Consider the following 12,324-nt stretch of genomic DNA (forward strand, 5'->3'; position numbering starts at 1 on the left):
ATATTTTTCCAAAATTGCATCTTCCTGGGAAATCTCTAGTCACAGAGAATGGTGGATATTTGATTTGACTTAGTTCAGCTGCAGTAGGAGAAGCCTACTCCAAGGGCACTACTGAAAAATAGCAAGCTGTTGGCAACATCCCCAGTGCCTAAGACCGTGACCTGGCCAAGACCCAGCTCCAACTTCCAGCAAGCTTGAAGCATCCCAGCCCATAGCCCACCAGCCCCCAGAAGCCGGTTTAAACCAAGAGCAACAGCCAATGATGATTCCTCCCTCAGAAACCCCAGAAGAGCCACGGCAGAGCTCAGAGGAGCCTTTCTCACAGCCTGAGAGACCCTGGAGAATTCCCACCCCAGCAAAGAGGAGCTCTTTTGAGGATAGCCAACCACCTTGGGAGCCCTGCATATCATTACTGGTTCAGCTCACGTCAGCTGTGGGGGTATCTTGGGTGCTGCCCTGAACTGTGTGAAGTTCCCCAACACTTAATGATAACCATTGGCTAGAGGAGTGCTTTTCTTTATTGCAGGAACAGCCACCCTGGTCATCATAGCAAATTGCACAATTCCCAGGATTAAGGTCAGCATAGGTCCTGGTCAGCTGCCTATGCACTGACCTCAGTGTATGCACCTTTGCAGTGGACCAGGCTGCCCTTGGAAGATTCTCTCAGTGCTGCTCTTCGTCAAGGTCTTGAAGCTGGACAATGTTTTCTTGCTCACCTTTCTGGTCTTCCATGCCACCTCTGCTATACCTGGATGTACCTGAACCCAGCTGAAAACACACCCATGGCTCTAGCAGTACTTCCTGAAAATCTACCCCAACAGGCACAGCAGCCTACAGACATCACCTGGGCCCCAGGTACCTGCTGTTCCTGGGAGCTGAGTGTCCTCCAAGGACTCTTTTCTAACTCCTGGCCTCTCTGAGGCTCTGCTGTCTCCCCCAATCCTGTATCCAGGGGTTGGCCCACCCTTCATCACACCCAGCTCCTTAGATTACTACTCCACCTCTTACACACACACAAACCACCACCACCACCATGAAAATAAGCACCTGCTCTTGATGTCAGGGAAACATCCCTTGGTGTTGCTGCTTTGTTATCAAGAAAAGGTTGACATTTGGCTGGGGTTAAAAACAAAATGATTTCAGTTGGTGTAAATCAAAGCATGTTCATTAGTTTAAAAGGAATCCCAGAAAAAATAAACTGCCATAGGGATATTTGAAAACTCCACTATATTCCTGCCCTGTGTTTATAAAAGGCTACATGCATGTCCAAAGCTGTATGTGTGCCCAGGAAATACATAGGGAAGGAGAAGGTACCAGTCACTGACTTCTGGCTGCCTTAGAGGTCCTGAACAAACAAGAGGTACAAAGGTTGTTTTGTAAGCTAATGTTCCTTGCAAAGAAATGGAAGACACACACAAAGCATTTAAGAAAATCTGACCATTCACTGGGTAACAAATTATATTGACTCAAGTATGGACTCCCTAAAGTCAGTTATAAAAATAAAAGCAAGAACTTAAGAAAAAAAAAAAAAGGTAGAATAGCAGAGAACTTGATGGTTATACACTGCAGGGAACAAAATCCACAGAATTATTCCAGGGAAGTGCTAAACAAATAAGCAGTACAAATAAAAACAATTCTATGACCAGAAAAACCAACCAAACAAAACTCAAATACCACAGCAACAAACATTGATACCAAAGTCTTACAATATATTATCTAAACTGTGCAGTTTTCAACAACAATAATGACAAAATATGAGACATTCAAAAGAAAGACCATAAGAGACTATGGACTCTGAAAAACAAACTGAGGGTTCTAGAGGGGCGGGGGGTGAGGGAATGGGTTAGCCTGGTGATGTGTATTTTTTTTTAAGATTTTATTTATATATTTGACAGAGAGAGACACAGCGAGAGAGGGAACACAAGTGGGGGGAGTGGGAGAGGGAGAAGCAGGCTTCCCGCTGAGCAGGGAGCCCGATGCGGGGCTCGATTCCAGGACCCCAGGATCATGACCTGAGCAGAAGGCAGACAATTAACGACTGAGCCACCCAGGTGCTCCAGCCTGGTGTTGGGTATTAAGGAGGGCACCTTCTGCATGGAGCACTGGGTGTTATACACAAACAATGAATCATGAAACACTACATCAAAAACTAATGATGTAATGTATGGTGATTAACATAACATAATAAAAAAAAAAGGTAAAAGCTGTCACATGCACAGGGAATAAAAGTACAGCCAATAGAAAATGTACCTGAGGAGGCACAGACTTTGGTTTTAGCGAGCAAAAGACTTTAAATCAGCCTTTCTAACACTTGGCCCTCCCTGTTTGTTTCCTTCTAGCAGGCCCTTACTAAAGGGTTGTTGAACTGAACTGATTGATAAACAAAATTTTATTTTATTTTATAGCTTTATTGAGGTATAATTTATATATAAAAATTGCACGTATTTAAGGTATATAATTTGATGGGTTTGGACATGCTGTCACCACAATCAAGGTAATAAGCATACATATTCATGAACCTTCAAAAGTTTTCTAACAACATTTTTAAATGAATATGCTCCATCTAAGGAAACCCAAAAAACATAGACATTTATGAAACAGATGCAAAAGATGGTAGTGGTGGTGTGGATGTGAGGAAAGTTAAAATTACACTACAAATGATTTCTTATTACATGTAGTAAAAATGTCTTTAAAGAGAAAGTTTCTTTATTGAATAAAAAGTAAGATTCAACTTTGGGAAATTCATCTTTGCATGCCTTTTTGGGGACATATTAGTTTATGAACTAAGAAACATAGATACTTCTTTTTTGATTAAGGTCATTTTTTTTTTAATGTATTTTAGAGAGAGAGAGACAGAGATAGAGAGCATGAGTGGGGGGAGGGGCAGAGGCAGAGGGAGAGAGAGAATCCACAAGCAGACTCCCCAATGAGTGAGGAGACTGACACGGGGCTCGATCCCATGACCCTGAGATCATGACCTGAGCTGAAACCAAGAGTCCGCTACTTAACTGTCTGAGCCACCCAGGCACCCCAATTAAGGGCATTTTTTAAAATTTTATATGTGTGTGTGTGTGTGCGTGTGTGTGTGTGTGTAGCAGTTGTCAGGATGTTTCATAGCTCTTAAAATATAAAACACAAAATTATATAAATAACAATAGTTTTTTTTTTTAATTTTTAAAATTTTATTTTTTCACACAACACAGAAAGTTTTATTCATCCACACCATTCCAGAGAAAGGCAGGCTCACTTTAGTATGCCATCCTTTTGGGCTGCTGCCTGGTCTCTCTAAATCCGTTTCCGTTCATCCAGGTTCTTTTTCTCCCCAGCTTCTATCTCCGGCTCCTCTTCTGCCAGAGGTTTCTGGGAGCTGTAGTGCTTAGCTCCATAGGCCACTCCAAGGAATACGCAGAGTAGCAGCAAGCTTGATGCACAGAGAGACCTGCACCTGTGACACCTTCTTGACCATAACAAACAATAGTCTTTTTGAATATTTATCAGTTATGGTAATTTTTGCAGTAATAAGAACCGTATAATTTTTGCATCCAGTATAATTTATATATTTATTTGTCAGTTCTCTATTGACCTATTACAGTCCATATGTTCTTCAATGCTTATTGATTTTAGAAGACAGTTAATTTTAAATGTTAAGTTTTAAAATGTGTTATATAAATGTTTGTTGAGATAGTCTAGTATTCTCATAATTTTTATAAGCACTTGACTCTATAAAGTGTTCTGAATAGTGTTACAATATGAAATACTAATTTTTTTAGAATCGGAACACATGACTTTAAGTAGTGGATCATTGTACATATATTAATTAGTATTACAAATTTGAAATACATTTATCTTTGAAGCAATTTAATGCAAATTAGGGCAAATGATTAAATAGCAGCATAATTATATCTACCTTATGCCTTGCCAAAGTTAGGAAATGACACATAAGATTAAAACTGGAGCAAAGAACTACTGGGTATCTACCCCAAAGATACAAATGTAGGGATCCAAAGGGGTATGTGCACCCCAATGTTTATAGCAGCAATGTCCACAATAGCCAAACTGTGGAAAGGGCCAAGATGTCCACCAATAGATGAATGGATGAAGAAGATGTGATACACATACACACACACACACACACACACAGGAATATTATGCAGCCATCAAAAAACCCCTGAAATCTTGCAATTTGCAACGACATGGTCGGAATTGGAGTGTATTATGCTGAGCGAAATAAGTCAATCAGAGAAAGACATGTATCATATGATCTCACTGACATGAGGAATTCTTAATCTCAGGAAACAAACTGAGTGTTGCTGGAGTGGTGGGGTGTGGAAGGGATCGGGTGGCTGGGTGCTAGACATTGGGGAGGGTATGTGCTATGGTGAATGCTGTGAATTGTGTAAGACTGATGAATCACCGATCTGTACCTCTGAAACAAATTATACATTTTATGTTAAAAAAAAAAAAGAAGAAGAAGAAGATAGGTGGAAGGGAAAAATGAAGGGGGGGAACCGGAGGGGGAGATGAACCATGAGAGACTATGGACTCTGAGAAACAAACTGAGGGTTCTAGAGGGGAGGGGGGTGGGGGGATGGGTTAGCCTGGTGATGGGTCTTAAAGAGGGCTCATTCTGCATGGAGCACTGGGTGTTATATGCAAATAATGAATCATGGAGCACTACCTCAAAACTAATGATGTAATGTATGGTGATTAACATGACATAATAAAATTAAAAAAAAAAAACAAAAAACTGGAGCAAAGAAATAGAAAATTCCCATAGTTCAGTTCCATGACACTAAATGCCAAATGTATCCTTCACTTTCTTTAACTAGATAACTTCAGTACTTAACTAATTAATGTACTTAATTAATCTATGTTCAAAGTGCTTGAGTATTACTCATCAATACTAGTGATTACCACTCTGTGGGTGGAGCACATCTCCTTAGTGATTGAATCAAAACTTCTATAGGTGATACTTAAAATTTGAGAAAAACAGCCTGGTGACTAAATTTATAATAAGGACATCAACTCATCTCCATCTTAATAAGTTCTTCTTTGAAAGCTCCACTCACTCTTTAGTAAAACCGTATTTTCTAATAAGCAGTATATTTGTGCATAGCTATAAATGGCTTAAAATGTCCCCTTCTTCTAAATACAGCCTTCATCTATTTGTTGTCCCTTAGAAGTTTCTTCCAGGGTAATGCCTTATCAACACAGATAAAGTCCCCTTTCTCCAAGTTCCTTGTACTTTGGAAATCACAACATCTGAAATGACTTAAAGCTAAATAAACATCTTTTTTTTTTTTTTTTTGCAAGAGAGAGAATGAGAGAGAGCACGAGGGGGAGGAGGGTCAGAGGGAGAAGCAGACTCCCTGCTGAGCAGGGAGCCCGATGTGGGACTCGATCCCGGGACCCCAGGATCATGACCTGAGCCGGAGGCAGTCGCTTAACCAACTGAGCCACCCAGGCGCCCCTCCAACTTTTTTTTTTAAGATTTTATTTATTTAGGGGCGCCTGGGTGGCTCAGCCATTGGGCGTGTGCCTTCGGCTCAGGTCATGATCCTGGAGTCCCGGGATCGAGTCCCGCATCGGGCTCCCTGTTCGGCGGGAAGCCTGCTTCTCCCTCTCCCACTCCCCCTGCTTGTGTTCCCTCTCTCGCTGTCTCTCTGTCAAATGAATGAGTAAAGTCTTTAAAAAAAAAAAAAAAAAGATTTTATTTATTTATTTGACAGAGAAAGACACAGTGAGAGAGGGAACACAAGCAGGGGGAGAGGGAGAAGCAGCTTTCCTGCCGAGCAGGGAGCCCCATGTGGGGCTCGATCCCAGAACCCTGGGATCCTAACCTGAGCCGAAGGCAGACTCTTAACAACTGAGCCAACCAGACGCCCCTAGATCAACATCTTGATCTGGAGAAAAGGCAAAGAGAGAGCAAAGCTGAAACTAGAAAATTTGTGATATAAAGTAAATTTATCTTGGAAATGCCTGAACTTCCTTTACACAGGATCTCTCTTACTTTCTGTCCTTCCCCCATAATCTAATGCTTCTGTCAAGCATTGTACGAAACTGATTTCCCAGACAAGCCTACCTTGAACAGTTCCATATTCCAGAGATACTTGTCATAACTCTGAACTCTTCCATCAAAAGCCATTCTCTTACTACACTTTGTATAGGGAAAGTAATTTGTTTAAAATCATTTATGTACAAATTAATTCACCTCAATTCACTAGTTGAGGGTACAAAGAAGTTCACATTTCTTTAAATACACAGTTTAGCTCTATTTCTAAACTCCCGACAAAAATGGCCTTCTCTATTCTGAAAATAATTTAAGAAATATTCTGTGAGTAATTCATATTTTCAGGGTACTATTACAATCCTGACTGCAGCTGACTTACAATAAAGTTTTTAAACAGACTTAGCTACCTTGGATTTGGAAAAGAGTTCAATTACCATCAGAGCAGGATGCTTTGAAGTGGGCATCAGTGTTGTGCCTTTAAGCCAGAGATGTCTTGCTGTCCACTCAGAATAATTAAACTATTGGTCACAAATTTTGCTGTCAAAGAATCAGTAACTCCACTCCCCAAATATGGTCACCTTCATTTTATTGTTCACAAGGCTTTTGCTAAGAAAACACTGAGGAACTGATTCTGGCTGCCTATTGTTGTGGTCATGTCTTTACCTGACTGAGGCTAATATCTTGGTGTGGAAAAGAAAGGAGATATAATGCTCAGCAATGGTTGCTAATAGATGTATTAGCTCATGGATGGGTTAATAATACTGTAGATATTATTTGACTTTTCCATGCCTATTCAGTAACACTAAAGAACAGCCACTTTAAATAATATTGCTGGAATTGGATTCAATAGGTGATTCCAACCACAACCCTTTCAGAATGAAAGAAATACATGATTCAAGGGGCAATCAAACTGTGTGTTACCTTTAGACAAAAGCAAAAGAAAACACAATGACCAGAATGCTGCCTTAACAGGTCTTTGTCTCTCTGAATGAATTATGAGATAAAAGTAAATCAATACATAAATAAATCACACAATAAAGTTTAGTGTTAGAAGAGAACAGGTAGTCTCTATTCCTCTTATGTTTTCCTAACACAGGAGACACTTAATAACATCTGTTAGAGCTTCACAAATCCCAAAATTTGGCAGTCTGTGAACTTTTAATTAAATGAAAGAAAAATAATTTGAGAGTTGGTAAAATTTCTGGGTTATCGGTGCCTAAAATTTATGGAAATAAGGAAATAAATTCTAGGTCAATTTTTCATTGATGGGGTATAATAAAAATGTCTTACCTTTAGGCCTATCATATATAGTCTTTCAGATAGTAGAGAAAAACATGTTCCTTTCTGTAAAGTGAAGTGCTGAATTTAAAATCTATAGTAGTTTCAGCAGTGGTCAGCACTGCCATTTTAACTTTCCAAACAGGTAATAGAAAATTGTGTAGTTTGTGTTTTTTTGTTTGAAAGTGTTTTATCTTGGTAGAATTCTAGAACTATGAGGAAGATTTATTGAAAAACCAAAATTTCACAGTTTCTTAAATGCTGAAATTTTATCCAAAGCTACTTTGTTTTTCTAGGAAACTGTGTAACCTAAGTTATAGGGGAAAGCTATACTTTAAGTCTTTAAGATAAGCAACATGATATTAAGCTTTGTTATCACAGTCAAAAAATTGTATTTTAGTGTCAGATCAATGATTTAAAATCTAAGCTGTGGCATTTGTTATTTCTGGACTTCAAGGAATTTACTAATCAAATATCAGTTTTATTTTTCTCATATGTAGAATACTTAGGTTTGATGGCTATTGTGCATACACACAATAAATGAGGTAACAATATAAAAACAAGGTAAATATATGAAGCATATAAATGTAAGAAAAATACTAATCTCTTATGTATAAGTAAAGGAAGTAAAGGAAATAAAATACCTATCATAGTGACCAATAAGTTATAGATATTCAATGAGCTATCATTGTTGGTGTAGTAATTAGTTAACAATATGAAGGTGTTTCTAAGTTATTTTTCTAGAATACAAATTGTTGAAATGCACTTCTCTACTTTTACATATAAACTAAACTAAAACCTTTAAACTAGCTTTCCATATTAAAAAAAGTTTTAATTGTTTAAAATACATAAAATTCACCATCTTAACCACTTTTACGTGTATAGTTCAGTGGTAATTACAAAATCCGTAAACTTTTAAAAGTATAAAGAGATCACCAACTTCTTTAATTTTTTAAATATACATGTATAGTATGATGGAATATTCTCATGGGTATGGCTTCGCTTCAATTTCCCATTCTCCATTGATATAACTTGCATTCTAACCTTTCCTTAACATCCAATTAGAAGTGAAAATGAAACAACTACCAGACTTGTTTCAATCACTAATGAAATACAAAAGTAACTAACATTAGATTTTTTTGTTGTTGTTTTTAAAATAATACTTAGACGGTATCTTCCTAGTTCTTCACATAACAGAAGTGGAAATTAAGGCCGACATAAATTTAGTGACTTGAGTAACAATGTAATTAGCCAGCACTGGAATTGCAGAACACTGATTTCTAATTAAATATTCTTTCTAAAACTTTAGCAAATTTTTATTTACATAAATAAATTATTCAAGAGGAAATAATTATTTTCTTCTCATGGTAATTTTTCTCTTTTATTTTTCATTATGTTTTCCTTCCATTCTTTGATAATAAAATGGATTTTCCATGTTTTTTAATTTTGTTTTGTTAATTTCTAATAAGGCCAAAGTAACACTTTTCTTATTTTGTTCACTTACTGGTAAATATAAATAAATGTATCCTAAATATATATATATATATATATATAGACACGCACATATATATAATATTCATATATATATTCATATATATATGTTTGATATTCATATATATATACATATATGAAAACATTCAGCTTTAACTACAGTTCTTGGATAATTATGCTTGAATCATTTATCACAGATTCATCTGCCTATACTGAAATTAATGTAAGAGGCTTCTGTTCATTGGATCAGACTCTAATATCATTATTCAATCTGTGAGCTGCTCCTCATTTGAATCAATAAAAGGCTGAGAGGTCTTGACAAGCTATCTTTTTTCTAATATTGATCTTGATGACCAAGCTGGTGCCCTAGAGTCTAACCATTGATTTTAAAGGGGAGGCCTGTCAAGTTGGAGGCCAATTTTCTGCTATTAAACAGATCAGGTCTTGTAATTAAAGAAAATGTCAGGCTGTCATATTTTACAAGAGAGCCATGGGAATATTTTCACACAGTTTTCAAGCAAATTAGAAAGTATGCAGACCTGCTGGAGCCAAACACATATACCAGACCCAGCATAAGCTTATGCAGAAACTAAATCAATGTTCAAATGGTATGTGATTCATTGGCTTTCTATTTTCCCAAGACTCAATGATTTAACGAATAATTTATGATGCTTGGCTTTAATAACATGCAGTGCTGCATCAACTTAAAATGCATCAAACTCTTCTAAAAGAAAGTAACATCCAAATGAAAAGCTAATTTACTGTCAGGATAATGGAGAATATCCAAACTGTAGTCCGCAGCCTTTGTTTCCCTTCTGTTTTCTTTTAGTGCCAACTGTAACTCATAACTTCTTACTCTATTTTTATTACGTATTTGTTTATTCTTCTATCCATCCAGGAAAGATTTACAGAGAACCTACAAGTAAAGAGCTGTTGAAGAACTCAGATTAAAGTAGAAGAAACAGATCAATAAACAAAAATTGCATCATACTTCTTGCAATAGAGGTATAGTACATTATTTTCAGAGGAGTATGTGAGTGGGGCACCTGGGTGGCTCAGTTGGTTAAACGTCCAACTCTTGGTTTTGGCTCAGGTCATAATTTCAGTGTCATGGGATCAAGCCCTGCATCAGGCTCAATGCTCAGCATGGAGTTTGCCTCAGATTCTCTCTCCCACTCTCTGCTCCTCCTGTTCATGCTCTCTCTCTAAAATAAAATAAATAAGTCTTTTTTTTTTTTTTAAAGAATATGTGAGTGACTGTGACTAACTTATTTAGGAATATTTAGTTTTCACAAACCATATTGAGATGAGTTTGAGTTTACTGTATAAAAAATTTGAGAGTCTTTGAAAATTTTATGAAAGGACATAGTTCTTTTTACAATTTACAATTCATTTCTGAGGCTAGGAATACTCTAATATTGATAATAAAATGTAGAGCTTTTACAAATGGAAGAGGAAATACTAAAATACCAAGAAAATGAAACAAGAACACAAATGAACAATTGCCCAAGAAGGAAATACAAATTAATACAAGCATTCAGATAAATGTCCTTCCATTATTTCTTCAAATATTGATTTTTGTCCCTATGTCTCTCCTTTCCTTCTGGAATTCCTATTACACTTGTTAGGACTTTTGCACATGTGTTTTCATCCTTATTATTCCTCCCAGTTTAAGTGTATTTTCTAGTGTGTTGGGTCTTTTGTTAAACCCATTCAATGAGTTACTAATTCTTTATGGGTTACTGTTCTAAAATACAGATTTATTTTTTTGTATATTATAATTCTCTGTTAAGATACTTCATCTTTTCATCTCTTTTCTATATTTTCCTCTGGATTTAATGTTAGCTATAGTTATTTTGATATTATTTTCTGCTAACTCCAATATCTGGATTATTTAAGGGTATGCATCTATCAACTATTTTATCACTTTTATCAGTCACTTTTTCCTGTTTCCTTAAATATCTTTTTGTCGCTCTTTTATTTTGTTTTGTATGTTGGACACTGTAAGTGATGCATATTGTTGAGATTCTGGTTACTGTATTCGTTCTCTAAAAAAAAAAAAACATTTTACTTTGTTCAGGTAGGCACCTTGCTGCTGAAGAAGCCTAATTTTTGCTTTATTAAGCTGGGTCTATATTATTTTTTTTCCTTAATCTTAAAACATAGCTTTTATTCTTATGTCATGTTCTTACTCAAAGTTGCATGGCTTTTGTGGGGTTTCAATGGAAAGAACTGGGTGTCCACTATAATCTCTGCATTCTTGCTGAGCCAAAAGGCTAGTATCTTCCCAACACTGGAAGATTCTTCATTTGCTCTCAGTCTCCTAGCAACTGCTGCCTCTAAGAACTTCATATTTTTTTCCTGTACTTTTGCAGTCCAGAATTTGGCTTAGAATCCAAAAAGTATTTCCATATAAATGTCTTGGGTACTGTATACCCAATTCCTCTTTGCTCTATCAATCACAGATATTTCTGTAGCAGATCCAAGCTGTAAGGTGTGCCTCTTCCACATATCAAGACCACTGTTCCTCATCTGGGCTCTTACCTCTCTATACTAAAGCTCAGATAATTATGTCAAGCATAGGAGATGGTAGTACTCATTTTGTTTACCACTCTAAGGAATCCTACATTGGCTGTTGTCAAATGACAGCAATTAGTTTATTTAATAATAGCAAAATTGTTTAATATAATTCTATTCAGAAATAAATACATAGATTAATCTCAAAATTATTGTGGAAAATATAAGAGGAACAAAAAAAGATCATAGCATAGATTATTTTATTACATGGTATGCCAGAAAATGCAAAGTAATCTCAGTGACAGAAGGTGGATGAGCAGTTACCCAGTAATGACATTTGAAGGAAGGATTACCAAAAAGCATAAGAAAACTTTTAAGGGCTTTGGAAATGTTCACTATCTTGATTGAGGTCATGGTTTCATGGGTGTGTACATATAACAAAATAATAACATTATACGTTAAATATGTACAGTTTAGTGTATGTCAAGTATACTCAAAAGTTGTGAATATGTATGTAGACTATATGTATAAATATGTATCTCAAGAGAGACACATGCTGATGAAAAATGTATAACAAAATTTAAATCAGTATAGTAATTTTCTAAAGAAATTTGGTAATATGCATCAAGAGATTTAAAATATTTCAACTTAAACACCAACTCCCAAGAAATGTTATGAACTGTCATAAAGACATAATAAGAAACTAGATGTAAAATAAATGTCCAACAATGGGACACTGTTAAAAAATGACATAACCATGTAAGAAATTATGGTGTTAATGGTTACATTAGAAAAAATTTTCATAGGGATGCCTGGGTGGCTCAGTTGGTTAAATGGCTGCCTTCAGCTCAGGTCATAATCCCGGTGTCCTGGGATCGAGCCCTGCATCGGGCTCCTTGCTCAGCAGAGAGCCTGCTTCTCCCTCTCCCTCTGCCTGCTTCTCTGCCTACTTGTGCTCTCTATCTCTCTGTCAAATATATAGATAAAATCTTAAAAAAAAAAGAAAAAATTTTCATAATATATTTTAC

At 36.4% G+C, this 12,324-nt stretch overlaps 1 protein-coding gene across 12 annotated transcripts in view; it reads left to right on the forward strand.

The window, feature by feature from the left end:
* The window catches only part of CNTN5 (contactin 5), a 1,392,146-nt gene that overhangs the window by 284,851 nt on the left and 1,094,971 nt on the right, over nucleotides 1–12,324 (forward strand). For 7 of the 12 annotated variants that reach the window (XM_064577192.1, XM_064577190.1, XM_064577193.1 and 4 more), the window contains one exon: nucleotides 9,678–9,784. The exons of the other annotated variants lie outside the window; for them this stretch is intronic. The gene's annotated coding sequence lies outside the window, so the exon portion shown is untranslated. The remainder of the gene's footprint in view (nucleotides 1–9,677; nucleotides 9,785–12,324) is intronic. 12 annotated transcript variants of the gene reach the window in all.

Source organism: Mirounga angustirostris, unplaced genomic scaffold (assembly GCF_029215605.1).
Source record: "Mirounga angustirostris isolate CCGP_5_RB_7025 unplaced genomic scaffold, mMirAng1.0.hap1 SCAF_13, whole genome shotgun sequence".
In the NCBI taxonomy this organism is placed as follows: domain Eukaryota; kingdom Metazoa; phylum Chordata; class Mammalia; order Carnivora; family Phocidae; genus Mirounga; species Mirounga angustirostris.